The sequence below is a fragment of the Rhinolophus sinicus genome, chromosome 16 (assembly GCF_057876585.1).
Source record: "Rhinolophus sinicus isolate RSI-liver-muscle chromosome 16, RSI-T2T, whole genome shotgun sequence".
Classification (NCBI taxonomy): Eukaryota; Metazoa; Chordata; class Mammalia; order Chiroptera; family Rhinolophidae; genus Rhinolophus; species Rhinolophus sinicus.
Window position 1 is genome coordinate 105,745,803 of NC_142516.1, and position 27,279 is coordinate 105,773,081.

A 27,279-nucleotide genomic window follows, 5' to 3' on the forward strand; every position below is an offset into this window, starting at 1 on the left:
AAATATTCTGTTCTTTTGTTCTGACACTGCTACCATTCTGCTTCTAGCACTGGGCAGGTGGGGGTGGGGTGAGCTCTGGGAGGGTAGGGTGGGGGCTGCTAGGCTCAGTGCCTAAGGCTTCTGTTCTCTGCTCGGCAGTGAAAGCTTAAACTGCTGTTTCACCCTTTTTCCCTCAGTCTTTGCTCCAAGGTATCTGCCGTGAACGTTGGGTTCAGCCGTGTTATATGCTGATCCCTCAGTCAGGACTGTGGGCCATAAATGGAGCACTAGCAGTTTGAGTTCTTCCCTCTCCTGCAGCTCCAGCAGCTCCAGAATGCAGGGATCTCGGAGCTCTAAGCTCCAGTCTGTGTCCTGCACCAGTGCGGCCCGTGTCTCCGTACTTCCCACTTCCCTCCTCACCCGCTTTCCCAATTTGCCCAACTTTAGATGATTTCAGTAGTGGCCTCTTAGTCTTGCCTGTCTGCTGTGCAGGGAATCCTTTGTGGAGTTAGAGTTGTTCAATTTGTTGTAAATTTCAGGGGAGATTTCAAGAGGCTCACCTCATGCCACCATTTTTATGATATTACTGAAATGCACAAATTTTGACTGGAGAGTGACTTCTGTGTTCTTCCTCCTAGGAATATCTATTGTAGTGTTCATCTTAGTACATGTACTAGGACAGAGAATGCTATGTTGAACTAACTTGAAAAGCATGTTTTATAATCAGAAAACAGATTTAATGTCGTTAGAGTTTTGATCTTAAGCATCCTCTATTGTATGAGCACTGGAAAGGCTTGGTGAGGAGCTTGTCTAAACAGTTCTCATGCATTTTCATATAATTGGGCTTGACAGTTTTCTGCTATTGCACAGGATAACTGCAGTTGATGGTGTTCATGTTTTTACTTAAGGGCCATTGAATTGTATTAGAAACTTTATACTACACTCTTGTAATCCTGTAAGTCATTTTTGAGTTGCATGATTGAAAGTGAATAATAATGTACCACAAAACAAAAATTACTCATGCAGTTAAAGCTTTTTTAGTGTGTAGTTTTAGAAACAAGCAGTCCACAGAGAATAGGGCTCATGAAAGAAATGAAAATACACACTCATCCCCACCCACTTCTTGTTGTCTAGGCCTATTCAGACCTGGTGAAAACATGAAACCACTTAACCTAAGTGGTATTGGATAGTTAATTTATTCAGCTTCTGAAATGTACCAGGTTAAGGCTTACAGAGGCAGGATTTTAAATTTTGGTGGAGGGGTAGGTTCTAGCAAACTCTTCCAGTTAGTGTGTGCCCAAAGGCCTGCAGAAATCAGGTACTTCTTTTTTCAACTAATTTAGCTTTTCTTAGGAATTTTTAGGTGTTTTATGGTTAATGTTCTTATATAGTGGTTAAGTTGGCTTGCTGAAATGGATCTAGAAAAGACCCATGGCAGTGACAGATTGAGAAAGAGTTGTTCAGTGGGCACTCAGAGAGAAAAGCAAGGAGGTATGACAGGGAGCAGTTTCTCTCTCAGCCTCCCAAATCTCTCTTCTAGACAATTAACGTTAAGGTCTGAAGTTTCTGAAGTTTCCCCATTAGTGTGGCTGAGGCATTGTTCCCAGAAGGGCCCTGCTAAAATTCAAATATGATCCCTTGAAGTAGTATCTTGGTTTTCGAACTTCTCCATTGACGAACATTTCGGTTTATGAATGCCATAAACTCAGAAGTAAATGCTTCGGTTTTCAAACATGCCTTGGAAGTCGAACATGTCACGTAGCTTCCGCTGAGTGCAAGATCCTGAGGCCTAGCTCTTGGCTGTTTTTGAATGTTTCAGAACTTGAATGGTCTTCTGGAACGGATTACGTTAGAAAACCTAGGTACCACTGTATTGGTTTAGGTGAGTTTGTCACACTAACTAAGGAGTTATCTAGGGAACTAAGAAAGAAGGGTCCAGAAGGTATAAGACATAGTCATTCACATGTTAACAGAGAAGGAAGTTGAAGGAAGAAAGGTTTTGAAAATATGATAATACCTGTGGAAGGCAGGCCAGCGGTAGGCACTCAGCATGGAACGTTGGCAGCTTGACTTAGCTTTAATATCTTAGAATGATAGCTTTGTTGGGATGGGGTTGATAGAAACAATGGAGTAAGTCCTGTAAAGAGGATTTAGGTATCACTGAAGACAAATGTAACCTATTTCACAGACTTAGAATTTGGCCTTTATACTAGCTCTTTGTGGGAGATTAGAAGGCCTTAGCCTAGATATGGGGAAAAGGCTTCATCTCAAATCTCCACTCTGCTTGACTGAGGCTGCTTGGGCTGGGGTGCTGGGTCAAGATAAGTTCTGAGGCCAAGCCCAGACTCAGGGGAAAGAATTCCATTATTTCATGGTTCCTGCCATGGGCCCAAGGGGAAGAAGTGGTCAACATAACTTTAGATTCTGCTGCATTTTTGAGAATTTGATAGATCAGCAATGGCAATGACAGCTTAGTTCAGCCCTCACAAGTGTAAGAAGAACTTGGGACATCAGCTAATGAATCTGCAAGAGTTCCAGGAAGACTTAATGGGCCTCAGTATTCTTGTTGCATATTTGTATTAACTTGGAAAATTGCTTCTTGAAGAGATCCAATTCTATTTTTAGAATTGGATCAGCATTTCCAGCATATCTATTGATGGGCTAGCTCCTCAGTCTTTACATGGCAATGGGATGAACTATTGTTAGCACTGTTCACATCATGGGCTATCAGAATTTCCCCCTCCCCCCCCCCCCCCCCGCTGTGGTAAACCAGCTATACAGATGAGGAAGTTGAGTGCATTGATTTTTTTTCAAATTATTGTTGACATTTTAGCTGAGATTCTTTCTCAGTTTCTTCTCTAATGTAAGGCCATAAATTCTCATGGCCTTTAGAGAGGATTATTTTAAGATAATAAAGAATTAAATCATATTTAGGGCAATGAGTTTTTCTTAAATGCTTGCTATGTTTCTGACACTGTGCTGCGGGGGATACCTATGAAAGAGGGAATACGTGGTTTCTACCATCAAGGAACTTATAATTTATTAAGAGACAAGGTTTTCTTGAACAAGTTTAAATAATGAGGTAAAATAGTATATGATACATATACTTACAATGATCTAGTAGTTCAGAAAAAGGAAGGAACAGTAGGATTATTTAAAGAGCTAAATTACCTACTATCTGCTTCTCTCACTTTAGTGGTCAATGACTCCAAAACCCTTTGAGAAAGAGGATAGGGAGAATGGTAGAAGGCTTACTTATCTCTTACTGCCCCGCTCCTGCAACATTGCTCTTGTACAGTCTGTGTCTATGGATATTTGGGGACTGAGGGATCATTATTTTAAGAAACAGAGGTGAAGGCAGTAATGGTGGAATATTAACCAAATGTAGCTCTTGCTTTCTGTCCATCCACCCAGAAAGCTAACTGTACTTATGTACTATTCTAGCTATGCAGTCCATTCATGGATTTGTCACAGGTCTGTCCAAAGTCACAGGGACTCATCTTGATTTATGCTTTTCAAATAAGTCCCAGTCAAATTGCTGTTTCAGGAAGGGAGAGATGGAGAGAGCCATATATGGATTCCACCTTTCTTCCTCATTGCTTCTTTCCTTCACTGATCTCTCTGCTCCATTTCTTATCATTTTGCTGATTTCCCTCTCTCTTTTCCTCCTAGCCGTGTATTACTTTTTCTTAGCATTCCTAGTTTCTTACTTACAACTGTTCATGGCTCTGTACACACCATTATCTCTAAGTCGAAGAAGAAAAAGAATGAAACAAGCAAGACCCTCCCCTTCCTTCCACGGTTGCAAAACCATCTCCTGGAATATAGCTCTTGAAGTACAGGGGTTGAATTACCTTTGTTGTTCTGTACATATCCCAGTGTGCTCAAGACTCCATAAAGGTTAAGTGAGAGCAGTAATAGTCACCTGTCTTATGCAAGACATTCTGGGCTTCATCCTAGATAGGTATGAATAAAGAAGTAAGAAGAAGCCAGGTACCACTAGGCCTCCCAGGCCATAATGAAGAGTTTAGTTTTGACTCTAAAAACTGTGGGAGACCAGGGGACTGACATGGTCTGATGTGTGTTTTTTAAAGTTCTCTCTAGTTACAGTGTGAGAAGGGATGAGAGAGGCAGGAATAGCAGATCAGGTAGAGAAGCTATTGAAGAATTCTAGGCTAGAGATAATGATGGCTGTGACTAGGGTGTTTGAAGTGGAAATGGAGAGAAGTGGATCAGTTCTTGCCAAAATGTGTATTTGTATACCAAACCATGTTTCTTATACAATATAGCCTTCATTTAGGACTACAGGCTGCCTTTAGCACTCAGGTGCTTAGGTTAGTGTCTCAGTAGCTGGTTCAGAATCCTAAAAGCCAGGCCTGTTGGAATCAGATATAATCTTGGTCCACTAGCCTTTCATGCCTATTGTAGAGGCTTGATGCTGCTCAGAATGCTTGTTTGATAACTGATTATTGTTTCACCTTACATTCTACTGGCTTAAAATATTTTTTAAAAATTTACATTTACAGTTGACACACAATATTATATTAGTTTCAGGTGTACCACCTAGTGATTAGACATTTATATAACTTACGAAATGATCACCTTGATAAGTCTAGTACCCATTGACACCATACTAGTTATTACAATATTATTGACTATATTCCTTATGCTGTACCCTATATCCCCATGACTATTTTGTAATTACCAATTTGTACTTCTTAATCCCTTTACTTTATTCAACTGTCCCCCTATGCCCCTCCCATTTGGCAACCATCAAAATGTTCTCTGTAACTACGAGTCTATTTTGTTTATTCATTTATTTTGTTCTTTAGATTACCCATATAAGTGAAATCATATGGCTTTTATCTTTCTTTGCCTGACATACTCCACTCAGCACAATATACCCAGGTCCATCCATGCCACTGCAGGTGTCAAGAACCCGCTCCCAACCTTGGCAGAACAGTATTCCATTGTATATATGTACGACCTACTCTTTATCCATTCATCCATCAACAGACACCCAGGCTGCCTTCACATCTTGGCCATTATAAACAATGCTGCAATGAACATATAGATGCATTCATCTCTTCACAGTAGCATTTTGGGTTACTTTAGATAAATACCCAGAAGTGGGATTATTGGGTCTTTCTTTGTCTCTTGTTTTAAAGTCTGTTTGGTCTGATGTAAGTATTGGTAACTCAGTTTTTTTGTTTGTTTGTTTCCTTTTTCATGAAATATCTTTTTCCCATCTCTTTACTTTCAGTCTGTGTGTGCCTTTCGATTTTAAGTGAGTCTCTTGTAGGCAGCATCTGTAAGGGTCTTGTTTTCTTATTCATTCAGCCACCCTAACTGTTGATTGGAGCATTTAATCCATTTGCATTAAAAGCAATTGTTGATATATAGTTATTGCCACTTTATTATTCATAATTTTGAGTTTTTTCCTCTCTTTTTTTTTTTGTCTTAAAGAAGGCCCTCTAAGATCTCTTGTAGTGGTTTGGTACTGATGAATTCATTTAGCCTTTTCTTGTCTGGGAAGCTCTTTATCTGTCCTTTGATTCTAAATGGTAGCTTTGCTGGGTAGAGTAATCTTGGTTGTAGGTCCTTGCTTTTCATCACTTTGAATATTTAGTACCAATCCCTTCTGGCCTGCAAAGTTTCTGTTGAGAAATCAGCAGACACTCTTATAGGAGCTCCTTTGTAGGTAACTAATTGCTTTTCTCTTGCTGCTTTTAAGATTCTTTTTTTGTCTTTAACCTTTGGCATTTCAATTATGATGTGTCCTGGTGTGGGCCTCTTTGGGTTTATCTTTTTTGAAACTCTCTCTGCTTCCTGGGCTTGTATGGCTATTTCCTTCACCAGGATAGGGAAGTTTTCAGTTATTATTTATTTAAATAGGTTTTCAATGTCTTGCTCTGTCTCTTCTTGTTCTGGTACTCCTATAATGTGAATGTTGGTATGCTTGATGTCCTAGAGGCCCCTTAAACTATCCTTATTGTTTTTAGATTTTTTTTTTTTTTTTTTTTTGCTGTTCTGATTGCGTGTTTTCTGCTACCTTATCTTTCAGATTGCTGATTTGAATCTCTGCTTCATCTAATCTGCTGATTCACTCTAATATATTCTTTATTTTAATTATTTTTTTCCTTCATTTCTGACTGGTTCTTTTTTTTGTTTTGTTTCCTATCTCCATTTTTATGTTTTATATCTCTTTGTTGAAATTCTCCCTGAGATTTTTGGGCATCCTTATAACCAGTGTTTTGAACTCTGTCTGGTAGATCGCTTGTCTTCCTTTTATTTAGTTCTTTTTCTGGAGCTTTGTTCTGTTCTTTCATTTGGGACATCTTTCTTTGTCTCCCCATTTTGGCTGCTTCTATGTGTTTGTTTCTATGTATTAGGTGGAGGTGCAATATCTTCTAGTCTTAATAGAGTGGTCTCATGTAGTAGGTGTCCTGTCGAGCCCAGTGGTGCAGCCTCCCTAGTCACCTGAGCCATGTGCTACAGGTGTGTACCTTGTGTGGGTTGTGTGTGCCCTCCTGTTGTAGTTGAGCCTTGGTTGCTGTTTGCATGTCAGTAGGAGGGATTTACTCTCATGCTGATTGATTGTGAAGACTGGCCATGATTACAGTGGAGGAGCTATTGTGTAGGGGTTGACCCTATGGAGCAGGATTCACTTTAATGGGGTTCTGGTTCCTGCCTATTCTGCCCTTTGGGTGTGTCATCTGTGGAGGTGGACTGGTGGTGCTCTGTCATGGTCTGAAGATGGCTGCTGGGTGTGCTGGTCCTGGGGCCTCCTGGGAGAGGCCCTGCCACTGGCCAAGTTTAGTCTCTGCCTGCACCCTGTTTGAGGCCACCTGACACGAGCCACAACACGATTTGCAGATGTCTTCCACTCTCTCTAGGCTTGGAGGTGACTTGGAGAGGCTAAGCTGTGATCCAAGGCCAGCTACTGCTAGTGCTGGGCTTGGGGTTGCTTAGGAAGAAGTACGGGCACACCAAGGCCAGTTGCTGCTTGTTTGGCATTTTGTAGAGATTTTACCTTTGAAAGATTTTAGGAAAGTCTGAAGAATGAGCCAAGAGAGTTGGTTTGTATGGAAAATACACTGGAAGAGGTTTGGGTGGGCCCACAATTTGGGTAGGGTGGGGTTTCAGGGAATCACCAGGGCAAACGGTATTAGCCGGGTTGATGGAGACTCATATGGCAGCGATCTGTATCTGCATGCTGGGATGGGAAGGGCTCAATAAAGAAACAATGGCTTCTGCTAGCACTCTGTGTGGGAGAACGCTGCCTCTCCAGTCCTTCCCTGAAGCCAGATAATTCAGGTCCTCCCTGATGTCCCTGGTACCTCTCAAGCTGATGCCCCAGCACTGGAGCTCAGAGTGAGGGTGTCTGCCAGTGAGTAGGTCTGTGTGTGGGCCCTTTAAGAGGAGCTCCTGGGACTCCAGCTGTACTTTGTCTCACTCAGTGTCAATCTGATCTGGTTTTCACATCCAGAAGATATGGGGACTTCTTTTCCAGGCACTGGGAACCTGAGCTGGGGAGACTGATGTAGGGCTGCAATCCCTTGTTCTTCAGGGGAGATCTCTGCAGCTGAGACATACCTCCTGATTTTTAACCACCATACATGGGTACGGGGACCAGCCTGTTCCCAGTCGCCACCCCTTCTACCAGTATTGATGTAGCTTCTGCTGTATAGCCTAAGTTATAGGACTTTTGTTTAGGCAGACCTCAGGTGATTTTATAGTTTAGTTGTAATTTTGAGGTGGTCATGAGAGATGCAAACAGAGCATTGTTCTACTCTGCCATCTTTAATGGAACTCTAAAATATGTTTTAATAAAAAAGAGATGCTGTAACTGATGGTTTAATAAATTGCAAAATGCTTTCCCACCCATTTCCTACTTTGTTTGCATTGTCATTTGAGTTGTTTCATCCAACCAATCTATTGAAATGGCAATTTTAATATTTTGGGCATAAAGATGCCAGTGTTGATTTAGAAAATACCATGTCACCTGTCACCGAAAGGACTAGACATGGCAAGTTTCATTTACAAAGATATTTGCTAAGGGCTGAGTGTATACAAGAAAAAAATGTGGCCTCTGCTTCCAAGAAACTTGAGAGGAAGGGAACATAACAAAAATTACTGAGTATCTTTTAAGTTCTGGGTTTTTACATCCACTACTCATTCAATATTTGTAGCACCTCTGAGTTGGGTGCTACTCTTACCCTTGTTTTATGATGAGAAATGGGCACTATCATCTATCTCAGGCACTATCATCTACCTACATTTCTCTTATGTGTAGAGCTAGGAACTAAGCCCAAAGCCCACGTTCTCCCCATTTTATGCTGTAGGTACCATTTCATAAGATGTCAGATGTCTTCTGTTTGAATACTGTTCCTGCCCATTTTCAGCTGCAAGATCTTGGGGAAAATGTCTTAATCTCTCTGAGACTCAGTTCCTTTACCTATAAGATATGGATTATAGTATTTACCTCAAAAGGGTATGTATGAAGCGTGTATGAAAGTTCTTGGAACACTGTAGCCAGCATCTAAATTTTGTGTTTCCTTTTTTTTTGTGAACCAGCATTATGGCAAGACAATCTGTGATGTGATTTTGTTGTAGTGCCCTAAGCAAGTATGGCAAGGCATTGTTTTTTGTCAACCTCATAACTCTCATAAAAGCCTGTGTTATGCATTTGGGCTTAGTGGATAGGAGAGGGCTGCAAGACTGGGGTTTGTTTGTAGAATATCTATGTTTGGGAAGAGAGGCAATCTCAAGCTCCTTGGACCATCTCACCCAATTCAGGTAGCAACAGGAGGAGAAAGAGGGAATTGTTTATATAAGACATATGAATGAAGGCCTCACATCCTGCGGGGTCAATTTTGTGTGTCCTTTGGAACTGAAATGAATGGATATTTCCCTTTGTAGGATCAGCTCTACAGGCAATATCCAGTGGAATAAAGGGAACTCACACTGTCTTTTTGTGAAGGGTTATATTTATTTTTTCAATCATTGATGACAACCAATTTTCCTTCCTTGAAACTATACATGTAAGCTTTGGTGAGGTGATAAGAGGACAAAAAAGACAATAACAACTTTCCAGTCTATGTCAGGCTCTTAAAAATAATACATGAAACAGTGGTATTTCTAGTTCTACTACAAAGTGGCCCATTATATGCATGTAAGGAAGATAAGAAACTACCTTCTTGGAGAATGAAAAAGGTCAAAAGGCTAATCTTAATCACTGAACTACACTGTATTGGTTTCCAAGGCTTTTTTCGTGTGGATTCTGGAGGTGGCATTTTGGGGAGACTCTCAGTTTCAATGGGTGACTGTAGTTCATTAAAACATAGATGATTGCTGAAACTTTGCTCTTCTTCTCTTAGTCTGTGTCTGCTTTGTCTGATAGATAGGGGCACCCAGAGGCCTTATTAAGCTCATCAGATGTCCTCTTGGCCCTTGGATTGCTTCTCTTCAATTCTATTTTCTTTTCTTTTTTTTTTTTTTTTTGTAATTTTATTATTTTTCAATTGTATTTTTTTTAAATTTATTTTTTAAATTTATTGGGGTGACAATTGTTAGTAAAATTACATAGATTTCAGGTGTATAATTCTGTATTACATCATCTATAAATCCCATTGTGTGTTCACCACCCAGAGTCAGTTCTCCTTCCATCACCATATATTTAAATTCTATTTTCTTGTAATACGATCTATTCCACATCAGCAGCCAGGCTTCAGCAATCTAATGAAAGTTCTGCAAGGGGCACTACCAGTGTGTTCACATGATCATGTGTGTTTCTAAATTTTGCAAAAGCAAGATGTTTTAAATGCAATCACTCAAGACCACTTCTTTACACTCTGGTTCTTTCTCTATCACAGTTAGTCAACTGGCATCTGAGTGATGGACATATTTTGGATCTGGGTCAGAGGAAGTGGAATTGGGAATACACGTAGTTTAGTGAGATATTTTAATGTTGTTTACAGTTCATTTTGTGGCCATCTGGGTGAGGACTGGCTTCTAGGAATACTCCTACTACCATCTGGATGACTCACCCAGCACGGATGGTGAGCAAAGGTGAGAGCCTAAGGATAGGAGCCAGTCACTTGTCACTGGAACTAAGGGGTAGTGGAGAATAAAAAAGATTTGAAACAAGGTTTGAGAAGCTCAACTGTGGAAAATTCTTACCTTTAGCAGACAAAATTGTGAGCAGAAGATCGATGCCTAGCCAAATATATTCTCTCCTGTCTGGAATATGCTTGGTAATGCCAAGTATACAATTATAAACTCACTATATGTATTTTTATTGTTTTGTCATGTGAATAGCATAGAATATAGTTTATCAGAATTCTGTTTATAGGGCACAGCCTGTAGGCAGTACAACAAGCATGTCTGTGTGAGAAATCGCATGTTTTCTGCATCCCATTCTGGATCTTGTCTTATTGTATCTGTTGCATATTATCCTGATAAAGCTTGGTGATTTCAGAGGACAGGATGTGCAGAAATGCTACCAAAGCAAGAGAAATGATCTGAGAAATAAGTGTCGTGGTGACAAAACTCTCACATATATTCATCAATAAGTCACAGTATGAGGGTAAGAGAAACCCAATTATTCAATTATGTAGCTCAATGCAATGTAAGAACTTTTGAATTATTCTTGTATATGCCTTAATTGCAGGTTAATTTTGTACTTTTTTTTTTTTTCAGAACTGGTATTCATACCGAAATTCAGATATGATAGGAAGGGCATCCCTATTGAAAGCCAGAAGAGTGAATTGAAAGAAAATATTTGTGATATTTATCATCTTTAAAAAAATTTGTAGTTTATGTAATTTCTTTACTTATTCTCCATAAATATCCAGTTTTGTATCAAATTTTGTATTTTAGTTTCCTTCTTAGAGAGACACACAATTCATATAAGCTTTAGGCTCCATCAAACCCGGATCTGCCATGTTCCACACCTTCACTCTCCCGTGGACATGTTCAGTAGCAGCTGGGTGCATGTGTAGGGGATAAGCAGATTGTTGTCATGGAAGGAGAAACCTTGATTCTGCTACTTATGAGTTGGGTGGCTTCAGGATGTTTCTTAGCCTCTCTGAACTTTAATTTCCTCGGCTGTAAAGTTTGGATGAAAATACTTCACAGAATTTTTGTGAGACTTAAAAGAACACTTAGCATAGTGCTTGGCATGTGATGAGCACTCAATACATATTATTTCCCTTTACCCTTAACCTTTCTCAAATGGTTTACAGGTTTATCTTAGGTCAGGGGCCCAGGTGAGGAAATATTTTGTTTTGTTTTCTTTGAGATGCATTTTGATATAAAGGCATGAAAAAGAGAGTTGGGGTTTCCCCTTGATCCTTGTCTTTAAAAAACCCTAGACAAAATGAATCAATATGGTATTTTCTCTGGGTATGAAGCAAAGAATAAAGTCCTTTCATCAGCTGTATAGGGTATTGGGCCAAAAGTTGCAATTCTGTGTGTCTGCCACTACACACACACACACACACACACACACGCACACACACACGCACACACACACTTGTTTAAAAATATTCATCCATGCTCACTTTGTGCGGGGGAAGTGCCACGCACTGAGAGTGTGAGCCAGGCATGATCCTGTCCCTTTTGAAGCTTACATTGTAGAACAGATGAACACAACAGCCATATCTCTTATTTGGGGATCTCAGGAGACCTTGGGTTCGTACTAATCTTCCAGCAGAATTTCCAGAGGTGGTTTGGCTTGCTGCTATTCTTCACTTGCTCTTCCAAATGGCAAAACACTGAGGCACTGAGACAAATGCCTCATTCATTGTCTTCTGGGCCACTTAAACCTTGATCCGTTAACTACATAAAAGAACAGAAAGAGTGTAAAAGAATGATAATCTCTTAAATAGTCATAATTTAAATGCCAACTCTCAAATGGAGTAAAACGTAAGTGAATTGATAATTTTAAGACCCTTAATAATGACTACCATTAATTACATCAAATTTGCTTTGGACAGAGATGATAGGGATAAACTTTAATTCTGGTTGGGAAATAGCATTGAAATAGTACTTATTTTGTCAAATTTGTAGTACATGGGTAGCTGGAGCCATTGAGATTTACTCTTTGTATGTTCAGGAACATTAGTTGTTTCAGACTGGACTATGACTGGCTATAGCTAGATGCATAAAATTCCTGCAGTTCACCCATTCTTCTCCTACCAGCAGGTGTCATTATGGAAATATGAAAATACTGTAAATTCCAATGTTGTAGGAACTAGCAGTGAGAAAGAGAAGTAGCACTTTGGATATTAAAAAAACACAACAAAAGTAAAGAAATCATTTGGTGCTAACCAAGGATGGCATGTTTAATTACTGATTTGACAGTGTTCTACAATATAATGTCACTGACACAGGATTTCAAGGCACATAATTAATTAATTTTAATTAGATTGCACAAATATTTACTAAGACCCAGTCTAGGCTCATAAGAGTCTCAAAAGAAAAGTAAGCCATAATTCTTACCCTTAAGGAGCTGGCATGATTTCTGGGGAGCAAAGGATATTCATGAAATAATTAGCAGAATGAATCAGTCCTTTTTAACATGCCAGATTGAAATGCTAGATAGCAAAAGTTGCAAAAATTCTAGCTGGAGGAGCTGTGTAGTATTGTTGATTTTGGGTTAATCAAAGAATACTTTTTACATATTTAAGTAGAGAGGAGCCTCAAAATTATTTGGTAACTTGAAGGTTCATTTTTCTTCTGGCTAACTGGCTATCACCTATCTTTCTCCAAACATCTAGAGCAGGGGTGTCCAAACTGCGGCCCATGGGCCAACTGTGGTCCATGATCCATTGTTAATTGGCCCGCAGCAAATTCCAAAAATATATTTAGTTTACTTAAATAAACCAGGTGAGGCAATATGTACTTCACCTCGAGTGAGTGGCCTGGCTGTTTGTGTATTTTACCGCATATGGCCCTTGGTAAAAAACGTTGAAAAAAGTTTGGACACCCCGATCTAGAGTGATAGTTACAATAATTAAATATGTATTGGTTAACCAGGGATGTAACAATTGGTTGTAATAGTTTGCTATAATCAATTGATAATAAGATCAAGTCTCTCTAAAAACTAAGGTAAACACTACAAGTGAGTATTTTCCCTAGGAGACTTACACCAGGGGCCTAGATAAGAATATTAGTGTACTAGATCAGGATCAACTCTTCATCTACTCTAATTTGCCCTCTAGACTGTGAGCTCTTCCGAGGCATAGAATATGTGGCATTTCTTTTTGCATTCCTGACACTATGATTCTGTGCCTACATCTTTAGCGAGCTCTCAGTACATGTATGTTGAATGACTAAATGAATGATAATATCACCAAAGGATAGGATGTTGGCAATCCTTCATACATTATGTGATTAGAATGTATATTGATATTAGACTAAGAAATCTAAGAATAATTCAGAAAACTGGATTGACAAGTTGATAGCATAGATCCTAAAGTTTTCTCTTTTGATTCCATTAGTCCATCCAGGGATATCTGTCTCAAAAATTATTTAAGCATACTATATGAAGGACATTATAATTCATCTAAATAGAATGTGCTTAATTTTAGACCAAAGAGTCTATTTTTTATTTCATAACCTTTTCAATAACTTGTTTCTGTGGTAGGCATCAATCTTTTTCAACGAAGACAATTTACTACACTCATAATAATTCTTTTTATTTGAAGGCAATTATTAATTCATCAGCTGCCACATGGTGAGGCTGATGTCCTCAGCCTCCCTGTGGTAGATAGAGCTAGCTGCTTTTTATTCATTGCTTACTTAAATTTTCAGCTGCTTACTGGAATTCCCCATTTTGATTTTCTCTTGTCACCTCCAGCTTGACATGTCAAAAAGGGAAATCATCATTTTTACCTGTAAACCACTTCCTTCTTCTAGCCATGACTTTTCTCTTAATGACACCATCATTTTTCCAATTCCAGGCTAAAAACTTTGATATTTTCTTTTTCTTAACCCCTTCATCCATCCAATAGATCAACAAATCAGTTATTTTTCCTTTGTGATGCTTTTGACCTCAATTCTTTACTTCCTTTCCATTCCCATTACAAAGACCTTGCGTTAGATCGTGCACAAATGAAACAGCCTCGTGGATCATCCTGTTACCAGTTTCTCTTCTCTTTTTTTTCTGCCACGAATGTCTATGAACATTTTAGTCAGTTATTCAAACATCAGTACGAAATCCAAACTCTTTGTCAGAATTTCCATGGCCCCTCATGACATGCTATCTGGTCACCATTCTAACTCATGTCTAGTACACTTCAAATGCTTTGCTCCAGTCATGTGGAAAAATGTAATTTCCCAGTCTAGCCGTTCTCTTTCTTACTTCTAGATCTTTTTTAAATTTTATTATTATTGTGGTAAAATGTACATAACATAACATTTAACATTTTGGTAAAAAATTTGGTAAATTTTGATAGAAAGTGTACAGTTCAGTGACATTAAATACATTCATATTGTGTACAATTACCACTTCAGAACTTTTTAATCTTCCCAAACTGAAACTCTTTATCCATTAAACAATAACTCTCCTTTTCCCTCTCCCCCGGTCTAACTATTCCCATTCTACTCTCTATCTGAATTTAACTGCTCTATGTACCTCACGTACGTGGAACTATATAATATTTAACCTTTTGTGACTGGCTTATTTCACTTAGCATAATGTCTTCAAGGTTCATCCATATTGTAGCATGTGTCACAATTTCCTTCCTTTTTAAGGCTGAATAACTTTCCATTATATGTGTATACTACATTTTGCTTATCCATTCATCTATCAAGGGACATCTGGATTGTAGTCTCTCCTTTTTTAGCATGTTCTACTAATAATAAACAGACTAATTTTCCTATGCCTACTTTAGTCATGTGACTTGACTGCTCAGAAATCTTCAATGAGTTCCTTCTTACACATGGGATCAGATGCAGCATTTGTAGCCTAACACCCACGGCTCTTCCTTGTATGGGTCCTGACCTATGTATAGAATATTACTGTCCATTATTAAGTTTCAACATTTATTCATGAAACAAATAAGTTTTGAATACCTGGTATGTGTCAGGCGCTGAGATAAGTGCTGCAGGGGCAGCAGTAAACCAAACAGACCTGGTCCCTTACCTCATGGAACTGACTTTAGAATTAAGTGCTTCCTTTGTTCAAGCCAGAATGCTCTCCTGTTTCACCGTGGAAGCCGGCTACTTTACTCAACATGAAATTGCCAAAAATCATTTGGTGAATGACCAACTCACCAGTAATCATTTGACCAGATGATGAATTTGCTGAAAAACTGAGTTAAAATTTTTTTTATTTTTGCCTTGATGTCACTGCAGTTCTTCTCCAGGAGATGTATTGGTCAACTGCTGTTTTATATCAACTTTGCCTGTATTTCACATTCTAGACCCTGAGCACATTGAGAATGTTAAAAACTTTCTATAGAATGATCAAGTATTTTTTGAAACACTGATTTTTGGAACAATGTTTTCTTCAATTGCTTAACCACAGGCAGAATAAGATCTTTTTGAGAAGTGGGAACCAGACTTCAGGCATCTTTCTTCCATCAGATGATGAAATGGATCTTCAGGCAGCCTTACCACATCCAACTATTGCTTTATGTTAACTTGCATTGAAATCTTATAGACTCTGTCCTCAATCTCTGAACTTGAAAATCTCTTGTAATACAATAAATTACCCTGATTGGCTTCCTTTTTTAGCTGTAGTGAGTAATCCAAGTGTTCTCAAATTTCTGTTCTAAAAATCTCCCTCCAGGGGTCTGCAGGGAAAATGAAGCACTGTTTAACCACTGAACACTCTGTGAACCCAGTCTCTGCCTTGATTTTGGAAGCTGACCGTATCTGAGGCAATTTTCTTGGTCTCATAGCTATGGTAAATTCTTCTTCTTCTTTTTTTCTTTTTCATTGACTCCAGGACTGGGAGACTCTGACTCCATGAAGGTTGTGTAAGAAGTGTCACCCACCATAATGAAAAGTGGGTGCTTACTCACTCACCCAATGAAGCAGTGAGCCTGAATAAAAAAGGCATTGGAAACAATCCTCTTTTAAGATAGTCAAACATGAGAAATGCTCAACAGAGCACTGTGCACATATTAGACACTCAATTAGTATTTTTTGAATGAATAGATGAATGAATGCAACAGAGGGTGACAGTCCTGCTATTTCCAGCTTAAGTGGCAATTTGTAACTTAAGATATTACAACACAGTTGTGTCTGATTTCTCTTTATGGTGACTTTTGTGGCAGACATTTCACAGAGTGGTGACACTCTGCATTCTTTTTAAAATCTTTTCTAATTTTTAATGTTTTGTAGTATTTTTAGGTGATGAGAATATAGTTTGAGCTAGTATTTGTTGCCTCCTCTACATTTGCTATATAAGGTCTATGCAACCTTTCTATTGATCTGGGGCATTATGGAGGAAACTTAAAACCATGCCTTGAGCCAAAATGTTGGACACACCACAGTTTGCTTTTCTAAAGTTGATTGATGGATGCTGTATGCCACAAGATATGAAGAGTCACAAAAATAAGCTAAGATTTCTGAAGGTAAATACCAAAAACACCAAACTCAATACTTCCATCATTCTTGATGGTGACTCCACTGTTTACTGTGGAATATAAATTGTTATAGAAATAGGAAAGGTCTGCACTTCCTGGAGATTGGGAGAGATTGAAATCTGAAGATGGGCTTTATATAAATGAAACAAAACTCACATAAAGCCAGGCCTCCTTATAGGTCCAATCTTTTTAAAGTACAACATTCCGTAACAGTCTAACTTGAGTAACCTTGAAGAATAATGTAGTAAAGTGAATTTCACATCGTGAAATCATACAGAAAGCTTTCTAAAAATTCCCTTTACACTGCATTTCTTCTCATCAGCTTCCCCCTCAGGACAACTGTGAAAAATCTCTCTCTTGCTCTGCCTAGAATGTACTTCTGGGTGGCTGTCCTGCCCTGTGCTTTGCATATCACACACTGACTTTCTCTGGTGTATACAGTCCTCTGGAACAAGTACTTTCTAGATCTGGAGGTTTTCTTTGGGAGCAGAAGCTACCCTTGCCACAGAATTCTGATGAATAAAATTTTCATATCGCTATGAAAGTTTGGCTCTTATTTACTCTTTGATCTTGGCTTGAGACATATTGCTTGCTGATATGTTGATATGAAAAACTTGCCGAAAAGAAGGACTCAGGAGAAAGATTGGCTTTACTTAATTTCTATGGTCATTCTTTTTTTTTTTTTTTTTTTTTTAAAGATTTTATTGGGGAAGGGGAACAGGATTTTTTTTTTTATTGGGGAACAATGGTCAAATTGTTGTCCTTTCAATCTTAGTTGTGGAGGGTTCTGTTCAGCTTCAAGTTGTTGTTCTTGCAGTCTTAGTTGTGGAGGGCACAGCTCAGCTCCAGGTCCAGTTGCCGTTGCTAGTTGCAGGGGGCACAGCCCACCATCCCCCGCGGGAGTCGAACCGGCAACCCTGTGGTTGAGAGGACAGGCTCCAACCAACTGAGCCATCCGGGAGCTTAGCGGCAGCTCAGCTCAAGGTGCCGTGTTCAATCTTAGTTGCAGGGGGCAGAGCCCACCATCCCTTGCGGGACTCGAGGAATTGAACTGGCAACCCTGTGGTTGAGAGCCCACTGGCCCATGTGGGAATCGAACCGGCAGCCTTCGGAGCCAGGAGCACGGAGCTCCAACTGCCTGAGCCACCGGGCCGACCCTCTATGGTCATTCTTATTGCTGTCCTTTGTGCCTTCAAATCAGACCTGCCACTTGGTCACCTGATCCCTCTCCCATCCAAGTCCTTTCCTCGGTGTGGTTCGTAGCTGGTACAGATGTGCCCTAGTTGTTCCAGACCTTCTCCTGGACTGTTCTTTGTCCCCATCCAACCATCTCACACTTGACCTTTGTCTTGCCTTTCCAGCCTGTGCTTGCCCCTTTGGGTTGATGAGATTTTTCAGCTTCTTCCACTCCCTGACTTCTCTAACTCTTCTCATTTCTAGGTTCTTGGAAAAAAATCTCTTCCAACCCCACTCTAGGCTCTGGGACCTCACCCTGGCTCATCCTATCCAGGTGGGAGGGGTAAAGGAGGAGGAATACAATCAAATACCCTATGAGATCCAATTTTTAAAAATCCTGGACTTACCACAGTCAATTTTAGAAGTAGCAAGCTCATTTTATAGTGACGTGGGTTAAATCTATATTTATATAATTATAATTATATAATTATATATATAATTATATGTATATATAAAATTATTTAATTCCTAGATTATTTTCCTTCCAGACTTGTGCTTTCTCAGATCAGAATTTTGCTCCTCTAGGATGTTCATAGTAAATCACTAAGGGAAATGAAAAAAATGCCGGTAATAAACAGCCTCTAACATGCAAGGGGTAGAGAGCCAAATCAAAGCAAGAAAAACAGGAAATTTAATGGGCAAACAGGAGTTTGATGACAAAGCATTATGTGGTTAAAACATACAGGAGGCCAGGCCTGGTAGTTAGCCCTATTTAAGTGTCACTTTGCTGAGGGACTCAAGCAAAAAGTTTGTCTTCAAAACTTTTCTAAACTAAGATAAAAACCATTGGGATTGAGTGAAATTTATCTACTGCAAGAAAACTCGTCATCAGAAGGAATAAGAATTAATTAGCCTCATATAATTGGACTAGGTTTTTCTTATTAACAATAAAAAGTGGTTGCTGCTTGCATTGTTTTCAGCCTGGAGCTGATTGGTGGTAAAGCACTCTAAAAACAAATTAATTTATAGGGTTTATTTTGACAAGAACTAAATACAATGGTAAAGTATAGTTTGTATAGTGCTGTTATCATGGCACTCTTGGGCATAATTTAGATTTAAAGAAAATAGAAGAGCAAACATAACTCTCAACTGATTGCCTGTAAAGAACTTAATTGAAAACAGTTTTCTGCTTTTAAAAAGTGATTTATTTTAAATGTGCTTGTAAAAACAAAGGTCTTATTGATAACCATTTTAAGTATATTATCTCAATGTGGGATTTAAGTAAAAGGTCAAATCTTGTAGAAGTACTTTTGGTATGACTCAGTTCTGATCACAGACAAACTTTATCAAGAAGATGAAATTAGTTAACATTTTCAAGTCTGAGTACTTGTTTAAAGACACAGCAACTGTTTTTTTCCTCCCCACAAATCAAGACTTTAAGGAGAGAACTGTGAGAGACATAGAAAACAAAAAATTCAGAATGCAATTGTGTGAATGTTCTTTAAACAGGTTAATACTATACGAGAAGGGAAAAGCATTGGATATGTTACATTAGCAGAATAAACTTAATTACCTGTGTAACTTTTGCAGCAGGGAGAGATGAATCACAGATCTTTTTTGCTTGAAATTAGTTGCACTTATTCAATTTATTCCATTAAAAGACCTACATTTTATTTCAGAAAAATATAATGTGGAACTTTTAATTTAATATTTAATTCCTGTTTAGTAGTTAATCTTTAACAGCCGCCCCCCACCCCCAGCCCTGCCCCAGTCCTAAGCATCTGTAACTTGCCTTTTTCCTGGATCTAGTTTGACTCCCACAATTTGTTGATTGACCAAATGATAGTCACAAGCCCAGTCAGAGCAGGGAAGGCTTCATTTGCTGATGGGCTGTGCACCTCAGCACCCATGAATGTTTAGTCATTCAGCTCCTTTCCCAAGTTCAGGCAATTAACAGTTGCCAGTCTGGAGGTTCACCAAAGGCAAGGAAGGAAGGATCTTCGTTTTACTTTCCTTCTCAGTGCTCCTGCTCTCCAGGCTTTAGGAATGACACCTGAAGTGTGTGCTAAGGAAGGAGCAAGTGGGATTCAGGTCCCTAGAAAAGCATTGCTTGGTGAAAGCTCTGAGTAACCTAAAGTATTAAGCAACAAGAGTCTGTAATTCCCTAATTTTTACCTGGCAGGGAAATTTTTTAACATTGGACTTCGTTGTCTTTACCCCATTGCCTGCTCTTGAAATGCTTGAAGGAAATACCTTCCTCTAGGAGCCTGAGGGGACCACTGCTCAGGCAGCTAACACGCCAGGCCTCACTTCTGTTTGCACCCCTAATAATTTCTCCCTTAGAGATGAGAGAGACGTCCAGGATCTTCCTGCATTTTCATCTTATGTTCTGGCAAACAAATGCCAATCTCGGCTCTTCTCCATTTAAAATAGTCCTTCCACTTTGCTGTGTGACTTGGGATTAGAAATACTGACTTAACGTATCAGACTTGTTTCCAGCTTGCCCATTCTCCATTACCCCCTTCCTCCTTGTTACCAGAACTCTTATTTCATTCATATATTGGCAGCAACATGCCCAATTTGGGGCAGTGGATCCCGACTCACCAAAGCCAATGAGATCTTTTTCCCAGTCTCCCTTGTAGGTACGGATGGCTAAGTCACCTAGACCAATAAGACTTAAGCAGCAGAAGTCCACTGGGAGAAAGGGAGTGTGGAGGGGCAAGAGAAGGCAAAATCTTTCCCTTCCCTGGGAAAGGTTTTGTGCTCTTGATAAAAGGGTACGGAAATTGCTGGGCTTTTTGTCCCTTCATCCTGGCTTGAATGCAAATGTATTGCCTAGATCTGGAGCAGCCATTTTGTGACTATGAAGTACAAGCTGGATTCTTTATTATGTGAGAACAATAAACCCTCACCCACATAAGCTATTGTCATTAGAGGATTCATTACTTGGCACAAAATTTCTAGTTCACACACTAAAGTGCAGATGTGCAAAGAAAGTACAGTTTCTTTCTTTCTCCCTTCCCTTCCCTTTCCTTCCCTTCCCTCCTTTCTTTCCTTCTTTCTTTCTTTCTTTCTGTCTTCCTCTCTCTCTCTCTCTCTCTCTCTCTCTCTCTCTCTCTCTCTCTCTCTCTCAAGGTTGGAAATGATGGTGGTAGACACTTACATTTATCAATCAATGATAATTTAATTAATATTGTGTAAATGATCCAGTTGTTTGATTTTCCTTACACTGTCCCAATACTGCTCCAAGATGTCATTTGGAGAAAATGGGTAAGGGGTTTTTAAGCAGTGGCATGTTCTAGCTGGCTTGCATTTGGTTTACCAGAACTGACTTCAATTTTTGGAAATTTTGCAAGTCCATTTTAAACACAGTCTTTAACAACTAAATTATACAAACTTACAATTAAATAAATAATAGTGAAAAGAAAAGTAATACACAAAACTCATCACTTACTATTTATTTGACTACATTTTACTATTATCTATGGTAGTAAAGTTGTATGTATTGCATCCATAAGTGGAAATATTGTATAATGGTGCGCTACTAGTCTGTATCCCATCTCTTCCCAACTCCAAGTTCAATGATAGCTTGAAGTCTGCATTGGTGGCAGTATTCACACCATGGAAATCCCCAAATGCTACAGATTAGGGTGTTTTCTCTCTGGAGAGTCTGTTGTTCAACAATTAGCATAGCACCACTGATAGGCAGAGACTTAGGACTTTGTGCTGTCCTCTGTGCTCCACACTAGTGTCACTTGTCTTCAGGTCACTGCACATCTGCTAGTAAGCAGTTACAGTGAACTTGAGTCTCTCTCCTTCCAGTTGGGCCCTGGTAGTTGGTCTGGCCTAGATGGCCTGACCTGCTTCATCTTTTGCTGGTACCACACGTGCTCCTGAGGCCTCCTGGGGTTCTCACTTATTCCCAGACTGGGTGGTTTGTGCTGTGGTCCTTAGCCTTTTTGGGGTCTTTTCATTGCTGCCCTGATGTCTTCATGGAAATCCACTAGGAATCCCTCCACATGGGAATTTCTGGATTCCTTCCATGCCGCATGGTAGCTGAGGGAGACTTTGAGGTGCTACATTAGACCTTCTTTCTTTTAATCATACCATATTTCCTCTCGTGGAACGCCTCCATAGTGGTGAAGAAGTTGTTCTGAGATGAGGTTTCTTCTTGGAGTCTCAAAAGGAAGTAGGGGCAGAAACCCCTCTACTTTTGACTTTTCTCTCTGTTTTTACCAAACAATCTCTCACTTTGAGATTTAGGCCCAGGGCAAAGAAACCATTATACACTTATCTCCCTGTTATGTCTCTTTTTTGAAGTCACTGGTAAGTTTTCTTTAATTTCCCATTCTGGTTGGTAGAAAGTATTTCTAAGTAGTGTCCCTGTTCCTGAGGAAAGAGTTGCTTTTTCCCCCTTTCCAAGACCGTAATGGTGGAAAGGCTGCAATAAACCTGATTTATAGGCTAAAATGAATTAGAAATACACCTTAATGTATACAAAAATTATCCCCATCATGTTTGTCCATAGGAGTCATCTTGCCCAGTGAAAACTCCTCAGAACTCTATTAACTATTCCAAGGTGCTACAAATCGGAGAGTAAGGACTGAGGTGAGGAATAACTGACAGACACTTGTCACCGAAAGCACCAAAAAAGAATAAGTAATTGTAGTACCCTTTATATATCAGCACTTAAAAGGAGATCGTTTGTAATTCATAAAATCCTTGAATTTTTGGGGGACTAGAAATAAAAGTGGAGGTCAAAAAGAATATGGTCTTTAAAGGTTAAAATAGACTGTTGCAGGGGCAAGTTTAGGAACTAGGCAGAATATTGCCAGTGTTTTACTATCGCTACTTGCAACAGCTCTCTCAGTGTCCCTGGTATCTCTATGTCTTCAACTGAGCCCCAGCCATCTGTCAAGCAATCTCTCCCACTATTAATTGTTAATGGCTTAACATGTCACCACCTCCTTAATTGCACTTAAAACATTGAATATGTTTTTACTCTTTCTAGTTATAAATAACAATTCTTGTTCATTTTAGATAATGCAGATAAATATAATAAAAGTCACTTACAACCACTGCCTAGAGACAACCACCATTAATATCTTGGTGTACATCCTTCATTAACCATTCTTCTACAAATTACTTTAAATGGCTGCAAAGTATAGGTCACATTCGTTTTTACCACTTATAAATAACAACTTATTTATAGTTTAATAATCACTTCAAAACCATTAACTGACATTCAGAAGCTATTGACATGGGGAGGTGATGAGGAAAATATCTGCCAGGGAGGTCTTCCTGGTATGACTTAAATCCCTCTATGCCTTTGTTATTTTGCTTCTTAAACTCAGAAACCATTTCCTCCTCTTTTACATCTATCAAAATCCTCCCTGTCGTTTAGGATCCACTGAGTTTTTACTTGTTCAACTTCCCTCAAATTTCCTACTCATAGTAGTCTTCCCTTTCCTTGAAGTCTTTATTACAAGCTGTTCATTTAGCACTGATTTGTACATTTCTTCAAATTGTTACCAAACTGTTTAGTGTCTCATAGAAGTGTTTAGGGCATGAAAGAACTTTCACGATCACCCAGTCTATTTAAAAAATGAGACCAAGAGAACTTGTTATTACACAGATTCTATAGCTGGGATTAAATCTCTGTTCCCCTGACTCCAAATTCAGCTTTTCATTCTCTCAGATTTCTCCTCTTCATTTACTAAGCTAGCTAATAACCCTTAAATGCTATGGGCTATTATTAGCACATTCTCCATTTTAAGGATGAGGAAACTGGGGTGCAGATAGGTTGAATAACTGAACTCAAGGTCAAACAGTTTGTGATTGATGGAAACCAAACTGTACCCAGGCCACTGAGTTTAGTTATTCCTGCTTTTAACCCCACATTGTATCACCTTATGGCCATGCCATAACTTTAGAAAGGAAAGTTGGATGAGAACTGAAGATTGGGTTTGACAAATAAGAAATGTCAACATAGGAGAAGATTGGGAGCTAAATTATGACTAGCTGAGGAAGGAATGGGAGGTGAGGCAGTGGAGGGCATGAGTACCTCAAAAAGGCTTGGTGGTGAATAGAAGGGCAGGCATGGGTCAGGGTTTGAGAAGTAGGTGGAATTGAGAAAATACTAGCTTTATTGATTGATTGTTTGGATGGAGAAGACTCAAGAACTGATGAAACATCTTAGAAGAGGAAGGCAAGGATAGGCTCAAAAGACAGACGGAGTGACTGGCCCTGGAAAGGAGTAGGATACTTTTCTTTTGGGGAAAGAAAGAAGTAGGAAAGATGAGTGGAAATAAAACCTGAAAGTTGGATGGGATGGGAGTTGTGGATGACTGTTTTTTTTGTTTTGTTTTGTTTTGTTTGGGAAGTTAGGGGCTAGGGTTGAGGTATGGGACTTGAAGAATATGGAACAACTTGTTATTGAGCATGTTCTTGTCCCTTGATAGTGGATATATGTCGCTGGAAGGTAAAGGGAGTGAGAATTTTTTCCGGCTACCTGTGGGACTCCTAGAGTGCTGAGTCACTGTCTTCGGGATAGAGAGAGAGCATGTCTTTCAGTGGATGCCAGCAGTGACATCATGGTGAGAGAGTGTGCTCCTGTTAGATCAAGACCCCCAGGAGGAAGCAGAGGGTCTCATTTTTATGAGGCTAACTGGGAGTAGCCATGGTTCTTACCAGTCGCCACCTGCCATCGCCTGTTTTCTCTTCACTTGGTTCCAACCAATCTAACACACTTACTAAAAGTTCAAACCAGCACTTACATCACTGTCATAACATTGCTTATAATTCTAGGCCTAGAGGATTTCACTAACTTAATCAGTAGTCTGGTGATCAAAGGGAGAGGGTTCATTACATGGGCACTGAGCCAAAGAAAGAGTCCCAAGAGGGGTTTTCCTGGCATTTCTTCTGGCCATAGTTTTGGAAAGAAGTATCAGGAAGGGTTGATAAACTGGAAACAAAGGCAGGAATTGAGGGTTGGGACCCTTGATGAGGGGAGGAAGAGTTTTAATGGGAGAGGTACCAATGTATGAGTGTGTGATCAGAGAGCAGGATTTTCGGATTTACATTTTAGATGCGTTCGGAGGCAGTGCTATAAAGAGCATGAACTTGGGAGTCTGACCAGCATGGTTTAGGCTCACAGCGTCTGCTATAACTGAGCTTTAGGTTGGTTGTGAGGGTTACAGATGGCGAGGCAAAGTTGGTGAGATGGTGGTGCCTGGTGCTCGGTGAGTACCAAAGCAGTCAGATTGACTGAGTCATCAACATGAACACTGAAGTTCCCCAGATGCTGGCAGGAGTCCAGGAGAGAGAAACACTGAGCCAGATGCCAAGGCCTTTTGGTGCACTGGGGGAGAGGATGGAAAGGATGGTATTACATGATAGCACATGCTTTAAAGGAAGAGGTTCTCGAGGAAAGATAGAACAGCAGTGATTTGGAGAAGACAGTGAAGAGTGAGGGAGAGGCCTTTTCATGGGATGGGCCTGGAGGTACGTGCTACCTCTAAGCCCCTCAAAGGCTTTTCTACTGCCAAACCCCAGGACCAATCCAGAGGCTTACCCTGTCTCTCATTTTCCCCCCCTTGTTCTCTGCTGCAGACTCCTGGGTTGGAGTCTGCCTGGTTTTCCTTTTAGCAATTACTAAAACTCCTCTTCCCCCTAAGGTTTCTGATCTCCTCAAAATTAGCTATGGAGTGGGACACATTCCCATCGTTACCTTTCTCTTTTCTTTATTGACCCTAAAGATCAGCAAACATCATTTACATTAAAAAAAATTGTGGTAAAACACACATAACAAAATTTACCATCATACCATGTTTATATGTATAGTTCTGTGGCATTAAATATTCACATTGTTGTATAACCATCACTACCCTCTATCTCCAGAACTCTTTATTTTCCAAAACTGAAACTCCACGTCTATTAAACAATTCCTATCCCCCCTCTTCTCCCAGCTCTTGGTAACCACCATTCTACTTTCTTGTCTCCATGAATCAGCAAATACCATTTTTGTTTTAAGGACTTCAGAGCTCTTCAATTACAAAGGAGCATACAGAGCAAATGTAGAAGTCCTCAATATAACGCCTATGCAGCAGGAGCGCCACCTTTCTTATCTCTCCAGGTTGTTTATCGTCAATCTCTTGTAGGTAGAGAACATCAGAAAGTGCAGTCTTGCTGGCTCTTATTCTTGGGGGTACTGTCTTAGCTGATGCAGGACTGTAGGTCGCCCCATCCCTTGCAGTTAGTGCTACCCAGGTCTCCAGCTCTAATCCACAGAGTAGCCCATTCTTTAGGTCAGTCTTTGTAGGGATGGAGGACCCCAAATTACGACATAGTGACCACTGGTTCTTTTCTCTAGGCCCTCCTTTTGTGCTGGTCTTTCCCAGGTGAAATCCACTCAGAACCGGTATGGATTTGGGGATTTGATTTACCTGCTTTGTATAGAAAAAGGATCAAAGGTTGTGACTTGATCTAACTTACTCATTCCCTCATTCCCCACATATGTTTTCTTTGGGAGAAGACACACTACTTCTCTTTACTAGAGCAGGCATACCTCACCCCTACCTTCCTTTCTTGCTTTCACTGAATCCTTCTTCCCCAGCCCCCCTTTCAAACTCACTATCTTGGTGACCTACGCCTTTCCTTAGAAAGTGCTCCCTCATCCCTTTTTGTATGTTACACACTTCAGCTTGTCAGGCTCATTGGCAGCTGATGGAGTGCCCTTCCTGGGGCAAAGGGGTGGACTCCTGACTTGTATACAGGTAGCTTGCTGGGCCCTAGAAGTGGAGAACTCAGCAGTTCCTTCTCCCTTGGGGCTAGGTGGGCTTGGGTGAGCACAACTTTGAGGAGCATAAGGGCAGCTCTCACACTCTTCCTGAAAGCCCGAGGGGGGCCTGTCCTGGCAGAAGTGTTCGCCTCACACTGTGCTTTCTTGTTTATTATTATTATTAAAATTTACATTTTTAAAGGCTTTTATCAAAATATAGCTAACATACAATATTATATTAGTTTCAGGTGTACACTACAGTTATTCAACATTTATATACCTAAGAAGTGATCGCCATAAGTCCAGCAAGCACCTGACACCGTACCACGTTATCACAATATTACTGACTATATTGCCTATGCTGTACATTACATCGCCATGACTTATTTGTTTTATACCTGGAAATTTGGACCTCTTATTCCCCTTCACTGTTTCCCCCAGTTTTTAATTTTTCAATTACAGTTGACATTCAATATTATTTTATATTAACTTCAGGTGTACAGCATAGTGGTTAGACATTTATGTGATTTAAGAAATGATCCTCCTGACTAGTCTAGTACCCACCTGGCACCATATATAGTTATTACTGTATTATTGACTATATTCTCCGTGCTTTGCTTTACATCCCCGTGACTATTTTGTAACTATCAGTTTGTACTTCTTAATCCCTTCACCTTTTTCACCCTGCCCCCAACCTCCTCCCATTTATCACTCCGATAAATCAAGTACCCATCTGCAACATAT